The 18,237-nt window shown below is 41.0% G+C and overlaps 1 protein-coding gene and 1 non-coding gene across 20 annotated transcripts in view; one reads left to right on the top strand and one right to left on the bottom strand.

The window, feature by feature from the left end:
• The window catches only part of MAGI1 (membrane associated guanylate kinase, WW and PDZ domain containing 1), a 644,617-nt gene that overhangs the window by 411,050 nt on the left and 215,330 nt on the right, over nucleotides 1-18,237 (bottom strand). The gene's annotated exons all lie outside the window — the stretch shown is intronic.
• LOC125090025 (small Cajal body-specific RNA 13) lies at nucleotides 3,435-3,708 on the top strand. The gene has a single exon (XR_007124141.1). It is a non-coding gene; the product is annotated as a small Cajal body-specific RNA 13 (non-coding RNA).

The raw sequence follows: 18,237 nt of genomic DNA, 5'->3' as shown, positions 1-18,237 counted from the left end.
TCAGACTCAGGAGGACACATGGCCAGAAATCGTTAACGGCTGACTTACGGTTTCCTCTTTGAGGGAAGAATCCAGTTTTTAAAAAAGATGCTACCATTTCAAATAAATCTTTAAGTGGATCAATTGGGTGAATACATTCCATGCATATTTTTAGAGCATGTGTAGATTTGTTTATAAGAACTTAGAAAAATTCAAGAAGGAGGGAAACCAACTTATTACCAGTGGCTCACAGAAGGGGGCTGATGAGAGAGGAAAAGAATCAGCCCACCCAGGCAGAAGGAGGTATTAGGACTGCTTGTGCATTTTAAGGGCTATGACTATGACTGATTTTTACGTTTTTTTTACTTTTTTTGAGTATTTTTTTCAGTTTTGATCTTTCAGTGCTTCCGTACTTTATTTTCCTAAGTTTGGAAGAAAATCAGAACAGTGCCTGCTAATGGTACAATATTGTACCATAGCAAAAACAAATACTGGAACAATGTATTTCATAGCACACATTCTACATGCTAGGCACCAGGCTAAGGCTCTCACTTCATTATCTGGGCATCTGATGGTTTCATCTTCCCAAGGGCCTTATCTCCCCTGGTCAGGGAATGGACTAGTGTATGGGTTCTCATTTTTTGTTTTTGTTTTTTTTTTAAATTGAATAGTTTGTTTCACAGAAAGAGGTTCATTTAAAGAATTATTATACAAATTATAGAGCAACTGCAGCTTTACAAAGACCAAGGATATAATGAAACTGACTTGACATTAAACTCCTATTATAGATAATTCAGTGGCATCTCATGACTGAGAGGCTGTTACAGAATCGTAACTGCCCTGGGGCCGATATTGGCAATATTCGTAATAACAACAGCAAGCACGAGAAGGACTTACTAACAGTGCTAGCTCAAATCTGATTAATCTCCATCCCACGTCCGGACGCTCCCTCTGAGGCTACATAAAGGTGGCTTTCCTGAAGTCCCAAGGCCAACAGGAGGCAAACCATCAACCACACACACAAGACTGTTGCATAAAAACACACCCATGGGGGAAGGACATTCTCCCGGGCAGATAGGCAGATTTCACTCCCCCATATAGTTTGGAATGGGATGCATTTCACATCACTTCACCACATGTCCCAAACCCAGAACCCAAGGTTATCCAAGGGACATAGTTTATAGTCACAGTTGGCAGAAATTATACTTAGGGGGACACCTGGGTGGCTCAGTGGGTTAAGCCTCTACCTTCGGCTCAGGTCATGATCCCAGGGTCCTGGGATCGAGTCCCACATCGGGCTCTCTGCTCAGCAGGGAGCCTGCCTCCCTCTCTCTCTCTGCCTCCCTCTCTGCCTACTTGTGATCTGTCAAATAAATAAATAAAACCTTAAAAAAAAAAAAAAGAAATTGTACTTAGGACACATGGTAGGAAGTATAATGGCCCCCAAAGATATCGACATCCTATTCCCCAGAACCCTACACATACGTTACATGGCGATGGAGAATTAATTATGCTAATTATGGGTACCTTATTTATTTATTTTTAGATTTTATTTATTTATTTGACAGAGATCACAAGTAGGCAGAGAGGCAGAGGAGGAAGCAGGCTCCCTGCTGAGCAGAGAGCCTGATGTGGGGCTCAATTCCAGGACCCTGGGATCATGACCTGAGCTGAAGGCAGAGGCTTTAACCCACTGAGCCGCCTAGGCGCCCCACGGGTACTTTAAAATTATCCTGAGATAAAATTATCCTGAGATTATCCTGGATCATCCACACAGGCCAAATCCGCACCACAAGGGCCCTTAAAAATGGAAGAGAAAGCACACAAGAACCAGAGGGCAGTGTGACTATGGAAGGAAGGCAAGAAAGATACAATGTTGCTGGCTTCAACCACAGAAGAAAGAACCCTCTAGAAGTTGGAAACATCACGGGAGCAAATTTTCCCACAGAGCCTCCAGCGAAGAACACAGCACAGCCAACAACTTGATTTGAGCCCAGTGGGATCCATCAGACTTCTAACCCACAGAACTGTCATAAATACCACATTTGTATGTTTTAGGACAGTTTGTGATAATTATCTATAGCAGTAAAAAGAAGACTAATAAAGGGAGTAACTACTGAGTTTTTTTCTAAACTGGAAGAATAGAAATTGATTAAAAATAATTACATGGATTTTTTTAAATCACAAAGTTAGATGAAAGGTTCACTTTCAAGATGTGACAGAAATAATGACTACATCAAAATGTAACACGTTTCTGTTATAAAGGATACTATCAATGAAAATGAAAAGACAGACCACAGAATGGGGGAAATATCTGCAAATCACATATCTGAAAAGGACCTATTATCTGGAATACATATTTTAAAAGGCTCTCACAACTCAACAATAAAAAGACAGTCCCGTTAAAAACAGGTCAAGAATTTTAATAGATACTTCTTCAAAGACACTATACAAGAGCCCAATAAGCACATAGGAAGAAGTTCATCATCATTACCCATTAGAGAATTGTGAATCAAAACCACAATGAGATACCACCTCACACCCACGAGGGCAGCTTAAATAAAACAGCATAATAACATGTTTGGAAGGGGATGGGGAAGAACTGAAATCTTCATGGATCGGCCATTTTGAAGAACAGTCTGGTAATTCTTCTAAGAGTTAATCATAAAATTACCATATGACACAGCAATTCCACTCCTAGATACATACACAAGGGAAATGAGAATATATGTACAAACAGAAAATTACACATAAATGTCCATAGCAGCCTAATTCCTCAGAGTCCAAAAGGATAAGCAACTCAAATGTCCATCAACAGATAAATGGATAAATGAAATGTGGTATATCCATAAAATGAAATATTTATTTGTCAAAAGAGAGGACCAAAGTATGGATAATGTTAAAACATGGATGAACCTGAAAACGAGATAAGTGACAGTAGCCAGTCACAAAAGGCCGCAGGTTGTAACAGTCCGTTTGTATGAAATGTCCTAAATAGGCAAATTGATACAGACAGAACGTAAAAGAGTCATTTCCTAGGACTTAGAGGTACGCGGAAGGATGGAGCAGGGAGTGACTATTATTGAGTACAGAATTCCTTTTGGAAGGGACAGAAATTTCTAAAATCAGATGATGGTAATGGATTGTACTGTGAATCTATTAAAAACACTGAATTCCACATGTTATATGGAGGAACTGTATGATATATTCACTGTATCCCACTAAAGCCATTTCCAATGCGATTTAACTTCGATATTCCATATGTATTCATTAATTACTACATTTTTAAAATTAACATATAATGTATTATTTGGCCCAGGGGTACAGGTCTGTGAATTGTCACACTTCACAGCATTCACCATAGCACATACCCTCCCCACTGTCCATCACCACCCCCCACCCCACCCCCCAGCAACCCTCAATTTGTTTCCTGAGATTAAGAGTCTCCTACGGTCCATCTGTGGTCTTGGAGCCGCGCAGGGTTGGTGGTACCCTGGGGCACACCAGACCTGCAGAGAAAGCAAACTCCGGAGGAAGCTGAGGCATGACTGCTCAAGGGCCAGCGGTTCTATGTGCAATTTTCCTCGGATAGTCCTGGGTACTGTTGCCACGGTGATAATGACTGTGCCGTGTCGTTATCTATCCACCGACAGTAAGAGAAGCCTCGCAGTCGAGATATTGTTTAACAGACGGAGTGGTTTCTGTTGGACACTAAGTACTGCTACAAATTACTTAAATTAAAAAAAAAAAAATTTAAAAAAAAAAAAAGAGTCTCCTACGGTTTGTCTCCCTCCCCTGTCCCATCCTGTTTCATTTGAAGAGGCAGATACTTGAGAAATAATTGTAAAACAACCATGGTCAACCACAAGAGGGCGTGCTGCTCATAGCTACAGAACCAGGAGACTCAATGACCAGGGTGGTATTTACCAGTTGTATTCCCTTCTCTTCTTTTTGTTGGGGCAAGGAGTGGAATATCAGTATGTTCTACCTCATACACTGAAGCCCACAGTGTGAACAAAACTGATGACAGGTTGAGAAAATCATGACAAACAGATAAAAAGTAAATATTTAAACTTCAATAATACAGAAACCACAGAGGACATGGCATTGCACTCATTTCTTTCCACTCTTGTCACACAACGGATTATACAAAGTTATTTATTTAGCATAAAATTCATCCAGATAAGAGAAATCATTACAAGAAACGAAATGCTTGGTCTCCGGTTCTCTGCTCTCCGTGTCCAGCCCCCAGAGCCAAGCCTCATACAAATGGCACTCAATAAACATTTATTAAATGAATCAGATACATGAATAGAAGAGTGAAATCTACTTTTTTTTTAAATTTCAGGAAAAAAAAATGTTTATCTACTATGCTTTGGAAACCAGATCAAAATATTTCCCTTGATCCATACCACAAATGAATTAAACATTACAATCATGTCACTGAATAACTATCTCCCAAATGAGTTCACAGAGACATTCTGTGGTGTCAAATATAATTCCTCTAGCCAAGCGATCCTTTAATATTGACAGATACACCTCTCTCAATGCATTATCTTTGGTCTTCTTATTTAAAGTTCCATAATCAATCCACCTCTTAATAAACCACAAGCACAAAACACTTCATTAGAAGAAACCACATTCTTCTCCACCTATCTCATATTTCAAATGATCTGACATCAGAATGGTGTCTGTGACAGTAATAATACTGGCTGCATTTCCTCCCCAGAAGAAGCCATACTCAGATGCAAAAATTCTACTGCACTCTTAGCTCAGTCACAATAAAAAGTATGCATGATTTTTAGGCATGTTTTTTATGTGAGATTAACAAATGGGTAAAGGGTGCATTGCTGCACACACAGGCCATAATCATCTTGAAGGCACCCTGGGTTTATCAGGCATTGGAGCATTTTCAGAGCAACACACTCCACAAGAAACCAGATCACCAAACGATAAACTCAACTTTTAAAGTCCTCCTCTGCCATTTTTTAGTGATCAGCCTCCTGTCAAAACAAAGATGTCATGCTTAGCCAGTTCTAGGCAGCCCAGAAACTTTAAATAGAATGCCAAACACATTGTACTTGAGTGACAAGGAAACTAACTCTCACAAATCATTCATTTATATACCTAAAACATGTTCCATGTAACTAACTGGGGATTATATGAGGTGCCTGGAGATAGGACAGCGAACGGGGTACATTTCCTGTCCTCTAAGAGTGTGTGGCCTGGTAGACCAGATGGACAGATACAAATGGGCACTAACAAAAAGAGGATATTATCAGGGGTGAGCACACGGTGTTATGGGAACACAGAGGTTGAACACCAAATTTAACCTTGTGTGGTTAGTAATAACTGCACATGGATGTGATAATACAGCTGAAACTTATAAGCAGCAACGAGCCACTGAAATAAGTAAAAAACAGGGGCGCCTGGGTGGCTCAGTGGGTTGAGCCACTGCCTTCGGCTCAGGTCATGGTCTCGGGGTCCTGGGATCAAGCCCCGCATCAGGTTCTCTGCGCCGCAGGGAGTCTGCTTCCCCCTCTCTCTCTGCCTGCTGCTCTGACTACTTGTGATCTCTCTCTCTCTCTGTGTCAAATAAATAAATAAAATATTAAAAAGGAAAAAAAAGAAAGAAATAAGTCAAAAACAGTACCCCAGGCAGAAGGACAAGCCCGGAGGTCTGGAAAGTTAGAGGAATAAGCGAGAGTTCAATATGGTAGAAACAGAGTATAGAACAGAGACAGAGAGGGGTTAAGGAGGTAAAGGCAGGCCAATCATAAAAGATGTTCATTTAGGCTAGATCCTTAGGTAGCCATCCCTGCAGTGGTCCATAAGTCTGGAGGCTGCATTCCCCGCCCCCCCCCCCCAAAAATTTTCTAGCCTTTCCTAAATTTCCTAGAGGTCAAACCAGAAGTCTTAAAATGTAATTAACACACATTATCACTCAACTGTGCCCAAGCAAGTTCACAAGAAACAAATGGAAAAAATTCTCCAAAAGTCCATCTGAGCATGACTCACAAATCACATGTATGTCAAAAGCACATTGAAGTTTTACGAAGAGTTTCAGAGGGAGGTGTTCTCATCCCAAACTTACAAAGAGTAAGTTTGGGATGAGAACTGAGTTTGGGAGTTTGAACTGAGGTTCAAAAAAGGGAGAACGGACTAGCTAAGACTATGAACTCAGCAGCAAGACTTGGACTCCAACCCTGGTTTCTCTCATTGGTTGTTTGTTTGCTACTGTAAGAGCGGCTTCCCTCTGGAAACAAGCTGGTAGTATGTCCGTAAGTGATGACCACTCTTCCCCATGCATTGTGGATGATACATTACAAGCTATTTTAGGGAGCTGCTTTTTCAGTTTGCTCAACCTGAACTCACTCCCAGTAGGCCTTACTGTCAGTTATGTGTAGAGGTCTACGGACCACAGAGTTCCAAAGCTGGCGTGCATTCAAAACAGTGGTCTGGGGCACCTGGGTGGCTCAGTCAGTTAAGGTTCTGCCTTCAGCTCAGGTCATGACCCTGAGATCCTGGGATCAAGCTCCACATCAGGCTCCCCATTCAGCAGGGAGTCCTGCTTCTCCCTCTCCCTCTGCCTCTTCCCCTGCTGTGGGCTCTTCCTCTCTCAAATAAATAAATGAAATATTTTTGTAAAAAAATAAAACTTTTTTTTAAATGAGCTCTACTTTGCATTTATCTTTGTATCGCTACTCTCAGCAAACTGAAGCATATCAGAAAGTAAATCAATATTCAGAGAAATGGGGTACTCTCAGAGGACAAGCGCATTAGCCTCAGATGTCTTCTACAATGATGTGTGGGGGTTGCTCAGTGAGATTAAAAGGAAAAATTTTAAAGGTTATTTTATTCCCCAAGCACCAAGCTGATCAAAAATTAGCAAAACAAACAAACAACCACAATAAAACAGTCAAGATCCCTGTCAAGAAAGAAAGAAAGAAAGAAAGAAAGAAAGAAAGAAAGAAAGAAAAGAAAAGAAAAGAAAAGAAAAGAAAAGAAAAGAAAAGAAAAGAAAAGAAAAGAAAAGAAAAGAAAAGAAAAAAGAAAAGAAAAGTCGGGTCACCTAAAGTCAACTAGCCAGTCTGAGGAAAGTTCAGAAATCAAACCCAAATCGGAGTCCTAACTTATATCTTTTATCATTCTGCACAGAAAATACCTCCACACTTCAACCTCTCAGGCCACTATGGAGAGGATCACAAAGCTTAGTTTTAAAAAGTCCTTGAGGGTGCCTGGGGGGCTCAGTTGGTTAAGTGACTGCCTTCAGCTCAGGTCATGATCCTGGAGTCTGGGGATCAAGTCCCGCATAGGGCTCCCTGCTCAGTGGGGAGTCTGCTTCTCCCTCTGACTCTATTCTCCCTCTCATGCTCTTTCTCTCAAGTAAATAAATAAAATCTTTAAAAAAAAAAAAAAAAAGAAAAAGGTCCTTGAAGGGCGTCTGGGTGGCTCAGAGGGTTAAGCCTCTGCCTTTAGCTCAGGTCATGATCTCAGGGTCCTGGTATCGAGCCCCACATCGGACTCTCTGCTCAGCAGGGAGCCCACTTCCCCTCTCTCTCTGCCTGCCTCTCTGCCTACTTGTGATCCCCCCTCTCTCTCTCTGTCAAATAAATAAATAAAATCTTCTTTTTAAAGGCCTTGAATAATATATAATCTCAATAATTTCATCAAATTTTCCTGTCTTTATTCTATTTTCCACAGAAAGGAAGCAGAGTGCACACAAAGGAAAATCTTCAAGTACTCAAGATGATGTTCTTTCCAGAACACTCTGAACAAGAAATATTATTAGAAGCATAATCATATGTAGTCGTTGTTAATGTAATAAATATGCCACATGCCTTTCATTTCAGAACTTGCAGGGTCAAGATGAACTAACAGAAAGACCGTTCTTTTTAAAAAGTGAATAAGTATCTGGGAAGCAAACTAGTTCTAATGTTCTTAAAAGCCAAAGCAAACTTACGCTTACCCCAATTTCACCAAACCAACCCAACATTTAAAAATCAAGATGCTTTATCATGAGCACTGAGTCATTTACAGACTTGTTGAATCACCGTATTGTACACCTAAAGTAAGACAACACTGTATGTTAACTATAGTGCAATTAAAATAAAAAACTAAAAAAAAAAAAAAAAGCAATATTCAAAATTAAAAGCAATGGCAAGGCAACTGGACCACAGTCAGGAAAAAGAAAAACAAAAGAGGTTTTGTTTGACCTTTTGATCGTACTGCCTTCTTAATTACAGCAGTTCACCTAATTGGGGAGGGATGAGGGGAAAGGACAAGGAAGCCCATTGAGGCCTCCTGGCAAAATATTTCCCAGCAAGGCTCTGCCTAAATCAGTCTTTTATTAACACAGGCTCAGCAAGTTTCTAATCCAGCCCCTCTGAAGTCTAATAATGGTCCTCCTTTGGACTAAAAGCCCAAACGGGTAGCCATTCTAATGGTTAAGCAGGAGATATGAAAGTCAGACAAAGGGGCACCTGGGTGGCTCAGTCCTTAAGCGTCTGCCTTTGGTTAGGGTCATGATCCCAGGGTCCTAGGATCAAGTCCCGCATCGGGCTCCCTGATGGTTGGGAAGCCTGCTTCTCCCTCTCCCACTCCCCCTGCTTGTGTTCCCTCTCTCGCTGTATCTCTCTCTGTCAAACAAATAAATACAATCTTTAAAAAAAAAAGGGGGGGGGGCCAGACAAAAACACAGCCTATTTTCCCCAAAACACAGAGTTAGATCTAGACAGAAGAATAACATCTGACCTCTCCTGTTAAATGGACCACAGGATAAAAATTTATTAAGCTTAAGCCAATACAGGAGGAAAATGGTAACCTGGACTCACAGCGTCTACACACTTCAACCTAAAAATCTCGGCCTCCTTGGGGAACACTGAAGAACCTTTCAATTCCGCGGTGGGAAGAAGTATAATAAAACAGTGTTCCAATCCACGTGCTAACATGCAATCCTCTTGGAACAGACCTCCCTCACCAAGCTGGCCACTCACTGCTCCGTTACTATCAACTTCTCTTCACACCAAGCCCCTTATGAATGACCAGCCTCCGTGTGAGGAACACAGGATCTCCCGCATCAAGGCACAAGGACCTAAGCTGGGCCCATCAGACTCTCTCCCCCACTATTCAGAATGGAGACACAAATCCTATTTGGCATGACCCTGTTGGGGAAATATCCCATGAAGCTAGTCTGCAATGGCCATTCTTCTATGTACATGTGATAATAGAGAAGGCTGGTTTGCAGGGGAAGAAAAATAAAGTGGATGCAAAAAGAAAACCTTGGCTATGCCTCATGAGTTTGATTATTCACTACACACAGAAACCAAAGTGATTATTTGCTGGCAATTTTTGAACTTCAGGGAAAAAAATTTAAATCTTCTGTCTCTGAGATACAAACCAAGCCTAATTAGGGCAGACAATACAAGCCATTGCCCAGCTTCAATGGTCTCTCAAGTTTTCAAAAGAAAGAATGGAGATAGATAAACACTGTAGCAAGACAACACTTAAAAAAAAATCCCCTAGGAAAGCTTTAATAGGGACAAGGTGCCTTGAGAGAATCTAGGATTAAAGCATTATTCTAGAGAAGCTTTTTAATTACTCTGATAAATGTCTGGCTATTGCTGCTTCTGATTAAACAGATTTAAAATAAAAACAAAGAAAAACAGAAACCCGCATTCTGTAAATATTAATATTTTAACTGGTAATTTTTTTTACATTTTCAACATTGAAACATCTGGTTTCACATTTTAACCAGAACAGAGAGACAGGCAAAATAGCAAGTGTCTCCTGGAATTTATTCAGTATGTTGGAAAATTAGGCACTGTTATGGCCAAGTGCATCCTTGGACTAGAAGAATCTAAGCTTTGTGGACAATAATATATCTCTTGAGCTACAGCTCTTGAAAAGGATGGAACATGGCTGAATTTCTGGAACACATCTTCAATTCCTCGCCTTATAAACAGAGCCCCAGAAGCTTTGAACAATGACCTCACCACCCTTCTCTGCCCTTCTATCTCATAGGAAGCACAAGTCACAAGAAGCCATGGGGCAGACATCATTTTGAAACACACATCAAAGATGCCACTCTGAAGTCCCAAAGAAAGACTTCAGTGGGAGGACTCACATCAAGATGGGTGTAGAGCTCTGCAGTTGTTGCCTCTCTATCTTGGCTTTGGAAAAATGCCTCGGGTTTTTTTCAACTCTACAGACTCATGCCGACTGAAGTCAAAGTAAATACTCCCAAGATCGAAGGCAGCCCTCATTGCGAACTGAGGTCTCCTTCAACTAAAACAACTTTCAGTAATGCTACAGTTACATTAAAAGGGCACTTCACATATCAGTGGACTATAGTTTTAAATGGATATGAACACCCACACTTACATATTTTTTAAAAGCATATTCTTTTGGCCAGGATTTCAAGAATCTTTAGAAATCCTGTAAAGTATTATATGTTTTCCCCTAGATTAATAATAGTACTCAATGCTTTACCTCTAAATGTCCTGGTTGTTTAAAAAAAAAAAAAGTAATTGTATTATTTGGATACACAATTAACATACTTAACACAATTATTTTTATGTTTAAAAATAATTTTATGGGGTGCCTGGGTGGCTCAGTGGATTAAGCCGCTGCCTTCGGCTCAGGTCATGATCTCAGGGTCCTGGGATCGAGCCCCGCGTCGGGCTCTCTGCTCAGTGGGGAGCCTGCTTCCCCCGCTCTCTCTGCCTGCCTCTCTGCCTACTTGTGATCTCTCTCTCTGTCAAATAAATAAATAAAATCTTTAAAATAATAATAATAATTTTATAATCATTTCCCAATTTTTTGACACTCTGAACGAAGATGCAGGCTTCTTAATGCCAGGCCTACCATTACTTAACTGAGTGTTAAGGTACGTTACTTGACCCTCAGATGCTTTCATTTCCTTATCTGTAAATATGATACTAATAATACCTGTCACAAATAGGGTTCTGGGGAAGAACACATGACTTCATGCATGGAAACCAGGGAGAACAGTAAGCCCTTAGTGTTAATCATCATGATCTTTTTTTCTTTTTCCCATCATTAATTTTCACTCTTCACATTGAAAGGTACCACAGTAGTTCAAAGTAGGAGTAAGTAAAATCAAGGGCCAGTGGGGGGAGAGGGGTCAGGTGTTAAATATGTAATACAATCAACACTTCATTACCGCAGAGTATGTTATTTAAAACAGAAGAGCATTCTTTGGTGATTTTGTATTTCTTTCTTATCCCCAGAAAGAGATAGAGGGAAATCTTACCAAAAAACATTCTTGGGAGGTCAACTAGTCTGAATCACTACTATCAATCACAGTCTTCTTATCATTCAGCCCACAGCCTAGTGAGCAGCAGTTCAACGGGGCAAAGCAGAACAGCCTCAAAAGATTTGAAATGCTTCCACTGCGATAGGTACTTTCATCATGGGAAATGTTTTTTTAATTTGGGAGAAAAAACTGTCCTACAAGAAACTGGCATATCGGCAATATAGCCCATATTGTCTCTGGAAAAGAGCAATATTAATAAAAACCTTAAAATAAAAATGTATCGATTCCTATGGTTTCCAAGTATTTTGATGTTCTTGGATTCTCCCAGGAACTCCTTGGCATTTTACTCTTGTATTTATTTCCTTTGCCTTAGAATAGATTTATTTGTTACAAAGTTCTTTGACTTTTCTTGGATGCAAGAGGGTTGGGTAAATTAGGCAACCCTAGGTACATCTCTCTGGAAGTTTAGTTCTTCTTCTTGGTCTCCTTTTATTTGCAAACTGCCAAGTAATACTGGTTTCTATTTCAGATGTTTGTGAAAAAAAAGAGATCAAGAGCAACTCTGGGTAAACCTCTCCTAGGCTAACACGGTGAAATCTAGTTTCCAGTGGAATATTCTGTTTCTGAAATGACAAGGAACAATCATAAAAAGTTGGGGGAAATGAGATTTCAAAAACAGCAGTAATTTAGAATGAGGTAAACAAAAGCACTGATGTAGTCAGTACCAATGGCCTGAATACTTCCGGATCTATTACATTCAAAGGACTGGTCAAAAGCAACAATAACACATACCTGAAGCTCTGAACTGGTCAAAGTAGCAAGGTCTTGAGATTAGATACAAAGTCATAAGGTTCTAGAAAAATGCCAGATCTTGGATCTTGGAGTCCCTCAAGGGGACTACCAAATCGGGGGGGGGGGACCCCTTCTCACTTCCATCATTAAGCTGACATAGTATTTTAGGCAAAACTGGGTGGAGAAAGTCACACATGACCAAGGTCTGAGGGGCGTCTGTATCCCCGGCAGTCTGCCTCACTTTCCAGCAACTCCCCCCACCCACCACTTACCCTACACTCCAGCCTAATGGCTCCCAACTTCTCCAAATACGCATACAGGTTTTAAAGGGTAGTAGAACAAATGTAATAGTGATGACATTTAAAAAAAGAAAAGAAAAAAGGAAAGAAAAGAAAAGAAAGAAAATACATATAAACCAAACTGTCAAGAAATTCAAGAAATGAGTTCCTATTTTATTAACCCCAAAAGCATCTGTAATCATTTAAAAATAGAGTCATTTCACTAAAATCTATTTGAGCTCTTACTCTGTTTGCAGAACTGGAGATACAAATTGTGCCCTAGAACACTTTCTCTTCTCCTTCTCTCTTACTCCCTCTCTCAGATGAGGTCTGACCAAAATGGTTACTCCTGAGAGGGGAATTCTTAATTCTGTTTGGTTGAGGGAGGGAGGGAAGAGAAGAAGATGGGGGCAATTCTTCCTTTGTCGTTGGGGTTTTAATTTTTGACCTTATGAATGCATTCATGAATTACTCATGTAACCAAAAATAACAGGAAGAAAGTGAAGCATGTGTGTTAAGAGATGTCAAGAAAAATCTAAAAGCCCTTTGCAATGACATTAAGACCCCCTAAGAGGGCGCCTGGGTGGCTCAGTGGGTTAAGCCGCTGCCTTCGGCTCAGGTCATGATCTCGGGTCCTGGGATCGAGTCCCGCATCGGGCTCTCTGCTCAGCAGGGAGCCTGCTTCCCTCTCTCTCTCTCTCTCTGCCTGCCTCTCCGTCTACTTGTGATCTCTCTCTGTCAAATAAATAAATAAAATCTTAAAAAAAAAAAAAAAAGACCCCCTAAGAATAGGAGATACTGTCCAACCCCACACTGCACACTGGCATCAGACACCAGTGGCTCTACCCAGTTGTTCATAACAATGAAAATTAGTAAAATGATGCCATTGCTCAGGCAAGGGCCATCCCTCTCTTGTCCATCCCTGTAACCTCCGTCAAGCACAAGACACCTGGCACTTAACCAACACTCAAATGAGTAATTATTCAAAGGCTGACTGAAAAAAATGGGGGCCCAAAGAAAGCTGAGTCTCCTGTCTCAAGTACAATGCCTGGCCATTTTTTCTTCTGTGGTAACTCCAGCGTATTCTCCAAGACTCCCCTAAAAGGATCTCCTTGTGTGTGTATGCACACGTGCATGTGTGCTTGTGTGTGTGTGTGGGGGGGGGGGGTTCACTGACATCTAATTACCCATAAGGAAGAACACAGGTTTCAGCTCTACACCTGGAAGCTGTCTGCTGAAGGACACATCCATGCAACCATCAAGCAGATGAAGGTAAAGAAGCTTCCAATACCCCAGCAGACTCTCTCAATACCACTTCCTTTCATTTTTTTTTGCCAACAGCTTCACTCACTTTTTGTATTGTCTCTTTGTTTTTCTGCTACTTGCAAAGTGAAAGAGGTTCTGAATAAGACAAAGGCTAAGAAGCTCATTCTTTTTACTTAGAGAAACCAAAAATCTCTAGTCTAATAAAGTGAAGTAGATGAAAAATAATATTAGGAGTCTAGCAGTATTCTATAAGGAGATGAAAATTTAACAATAGACCAAAACAACGTAAGTGACATTTATTGTAAGGGGCATTAAGGATATGAAAATATATTAAAGGTTTCTAACTGAACTATCTTTATTCTCAACACTCAATACTTCAATAATTTTAATTTACATGTTTGCTGACTATAAATAAAAGATTTGCTCAAGAAATTGTCAGATGTGACACAATGTACCCCTCAAAATTCTCATCTTATAATTGTTCCCTTTGTGAAACCTTGTTCCAGCCATTATTTGAGAATGTCATAAAGCAAAATAATTTGTTAAAGCAATTTTGCAAAGGACAAAATACCTCAGACCTTCGCTTGCACAGGAAACATAGGAGCTTCGCCCCCCACCCCGCAAGAAATTAACTAAAGTCCATAGAGACTACTTAAACCTTTAAGGTAATAATGATAAATTATCAAGAATCTAGTAAAAACTATTTGGGGCATCTCTAGAATCCACTCTCCACCTCTCCCTGGGACAACTCCAAGAACATTCAAATCCCATTTATAACATTCAAGAACTATGAAAAACAAACATTTGTCTTATCAGTGTAGAAACCCAGAGAAGTATCACACCATTAGCTCCTCAACACAGCCTGGAAGAGACTCTGCTTGGCACAGAACCCAACTAAGGAAGACAGAAATTTCCAGAGAATTCATAATTTTGTGAAACAGAGGATTTTTCAGATGGCTTAGTAAAAAGGGACACAGGAATGTCACAACATCAAAACAGAGGAAAGATCTCCAGATGACATCACTGACTGGTATGGACAATTTATTTATATCAGGGTTTCTCAACCTTGACACCATTACTACTTGGGACCAGCTATTTCTTTTTTTAAGAAGGGCTGTTCTGGATATTCCAGGATATGTAGCAGCACCCCTGATCTCTGCCCCCTAGATGCCAGGAGCATACTCCCCCACCATGTAGTCACAACAACAACAAAAAAGCTCCAAACAGTGCCAATGGCCCCTGTCCCCTGGGAGATAAAATAATCCCTGGTAAGAACCACTGATTTAGAATGACACTGACGGATGGTGGTGGTACTGGTAGCAATAATGATAGCAGTAATGATAATAAAACAAAACCAACTCTATGTAGTCAGCATTGTGCATCAGCTGTCCCACTGAGAACTTTATAGATGCTTCATTCTATAAAGCAGCCCTGAGATAAGTACTATGATTTTTTACATTTTACAGATAACAGAACTAAGGTTCAGAAAGGCTAACTGTCCTCTTGAAGGTCACACAGGAAGAGGTTGACCTGAGGTTCACAGCTAAGCCTAACTTCAATCATTTTAACCAGCATCCTATATATTGCCATTTCCATGTAGAGAATCATCAGAGAGCTCTTTGAACAGAGCACCAGGCTACTCCAAACAAGCATATGTAAAACATGGTAGCCAAAGGCTACAACAGACCATGTCTAGTGGCAGTGAAAGCAGGCTGCCAGTGGGCATGAACTCTCACGTGGCTTCTTTTAATAACATATGTTCTATATAGGATCTCAGGAATCCTCAGAGCAACCTCTCAAGACAGATACCCGTATTCCCACGTCACAGGTAAGAAAAGTGAGTACCAAGAGATTGAGTAAATAATCCAAGGTCACATAGTTGGCTTTCTGGATGGAGCCAAGATTTCAAATAAGACTGGTCTGACAGCCAAGCTTCAATTGCTTGGAACACAAAGATTTTATGGGTTGAGCAACAATCAATCATAAAGACCCAACATGCCAACACACTCTTAGCAGTAACTGACCTGGGTTAAATGCTCTTGGGTCCCCCTGGCATGGTGAGACTTTCATAAGACCAACTGAACCCTAGCCTCATGCTCCAATCACCTCACAAACTGGGAACTCTTCTGGTCTCCTGTCACTCTAGACCTACTTACATCCTATATGGGTTCTGGCTCTTGGCTTTTTATATCTCATTTTAAGTAGATCCAGATTTTTTTAGGGGGGGGGGTAGTTGGAGTGAATTCTCCCTTCACAAAAATATTAAGTTCACAACTGAAGCTCGGCTGAGAATGTCAGGTACACGAACAATGTGTCTCATGGATAATCCAAAGGGGAAAGGAAAGAAACAAAAGGAGATTTACGGTGGGAAAAGGAGAGCAATACCCAGAGTGGAAATAATCTAAAGTACAGATATTTAATCTGAGAGAAATATTTGGATACTGGGAATTCCAAAGGAGAGCTGAGCCCATGATTATGGTCCAGAAGGACCCATGGGCTGTTATTAAGAAATGCATTTCCATTGAAATACAATTCTACACACACACACACACACACACACACCCCAGAGCTATGTAAAAATACTGTTTGCGGTTTCACAGAGCACTCCCATCACAGACAGTGATGATGCGCTCTAAGAGCTGGGATAATTGACCACACTGGGACCTTCATCTTATTTCCGGACACTGCGGCAGCTTGAACATAGAAGATGAATTTAAATTTAAGGCCATTAGGACACAGGAACAATTGTCACCGTTTCCAAGGGGAGGTTCAATAAGTAGGTGAGAGAATTTTGTACAAACGATTATAAGGATCACAGAAATATAGTTCTCCGATGTCATCCACTTTAGGCTCCTTGGCAATATGGGAATAATAGGGCTCAGGCAAGTCAGACAATTGGGAGGCAATAAAGGTGGCAGACAGAGACATTAGCGGACATTGAAGAGACATCATTAAATTAAAGAACAACTTAAATCAGGGGTCTTTCAGAAGCACTTTGCACCAGGCTGTTCACTTTGTTCTACTCGGTCCCATCATCCTGAGGAAATCCTGAACCATCCAAAGACCCTTTTAGTTATGGCAGAAAACCTAACTCCAGCTCACAGTGCGATGCTCTTATTTTCTGACCCACTCACACACCCAGCCCTGGAGCCGGGCAGCCAAGGAAGAGGTCAGCACAGGAGAAGAGGGTAGGTTGTCTGGAAGACCATGGAGGAAAAATGGTACCCAGTAGCCACAGTCATGGAGAATGGATGCCATACAGACAACAACAGATAGGATGCACATTCAGGTTGGTCTCATCGTGCACATATAATGGTAAATGCTGCACACTTTCTCCTCCTAGAAAAGCTCAGTTAAGCTTCAAAACTTATCCGGGTCCCTTTCTTCTCTCCTACCCTACCAAACACTCTTTTTGAAGTTGCCCTTCCCCCCATACACATCTCTCTCTATCCTCTCATTTCTCCATCATTTTAGGATTCCTCTTTTCCCAAGTGCTTATGATTTCATCTGTAGCAAGAAACACAAGCCAGGCTGTGATTTCATTCATCAAAAGGTGCTAGACCAGCATCATCCTTGCCTGTGATGTCACATGTTAGGGAAAATGATTATAACTTGAAGGAACATATGCTACTAAAATTCCAGATACTGTGGCACTTTCCGGGAGGCGAAGAGAAACTTTCTTCCCAATGCCCTTGAAATCATGCCACAGAGATCCAGAAGGCCTGTGACGTCTGGCCAGCAGGAGCCTCTTTTATTTAATCTCTTCCCCATACACCTAAAAGGCCAATTAGTGTGCCCGTTATGCCTCTACTCGGAAAAGTAATACCTCCAAAAGGTTATTTCAAGACAGACTGTTAAATGAAACATGAGTAATTCCATTAGAGTGTTGATTAGGAACACAAGTCAGAAACTGCTCCAGACAAGAAACTAGTAACTACAACAACAAATGGGAAATGAACTCCAACTTGGCTCCCCGGGGAGAATCAAATGAACTGATGGGTATGTGCTTTCTCTTATTTCCGAGGATCCAGCTAAAGTTCCATCTCAGTCAGTGATATTAAAGAGCTGGTCTCCAGGGAAGATGAAGGCAGCCCTCTGTTGGAGTTAATGCATTCCTCCATCAGCCAAAGGGGGATAGCCCAACCTCCCCATATGGAAAGGAGTGGATTTCTCCATGTTGATGAACTACAGGCAACACAAGTTCAAATCCTGCTACTCAGCTACTTACACAACATAGGCACATACACCCACAAGTTCAGTAACACACTACAATGTGTTTATTCAAACCGCGGAATACCTCCCAAATACTTTTACCAATGGAGGGACACATTGGCCATCATAGTAAATATTTGTTCAAGTTATTTTCTTATGGCACACAGGTTTATTTTAAGGTCAACCATGACACCTGTTCTCCAGTTTCAATGGTATCCCCTATGCAGTGACTTAATCCACCCACACCTCTGAATAGGGTGAAAAGACACCCCATTAGTCCAGATGCCTCAGATGAAACTCAAATCTCTGGCCTGGAGACTTTCTACTGACACACCTCAGCCAACTGGGATGGTCACTAACTTCCCCTGCGTGGCTTCCTCCCTCCAGAGAAATACAGATGCTACCCATGCTGTGACCCCACAGACTCCTGTA

Source organism: Lutra lutra, chromosome 1 (genome assembly GCF_902655055.1).
Source record: "Lutra lutra chromosome 1, mLutLut1.2, whole genome shotgun sequence".
NCBI classification, from domain to species: Eukaryota; Metazoa; Chordata; class Mammalia; order Carnivora; family Mustelidae; genus Lutra; species Lutra lutra.
This window is presented reverse-complemented; position numbering and strand designations above follow the sequence as displayed.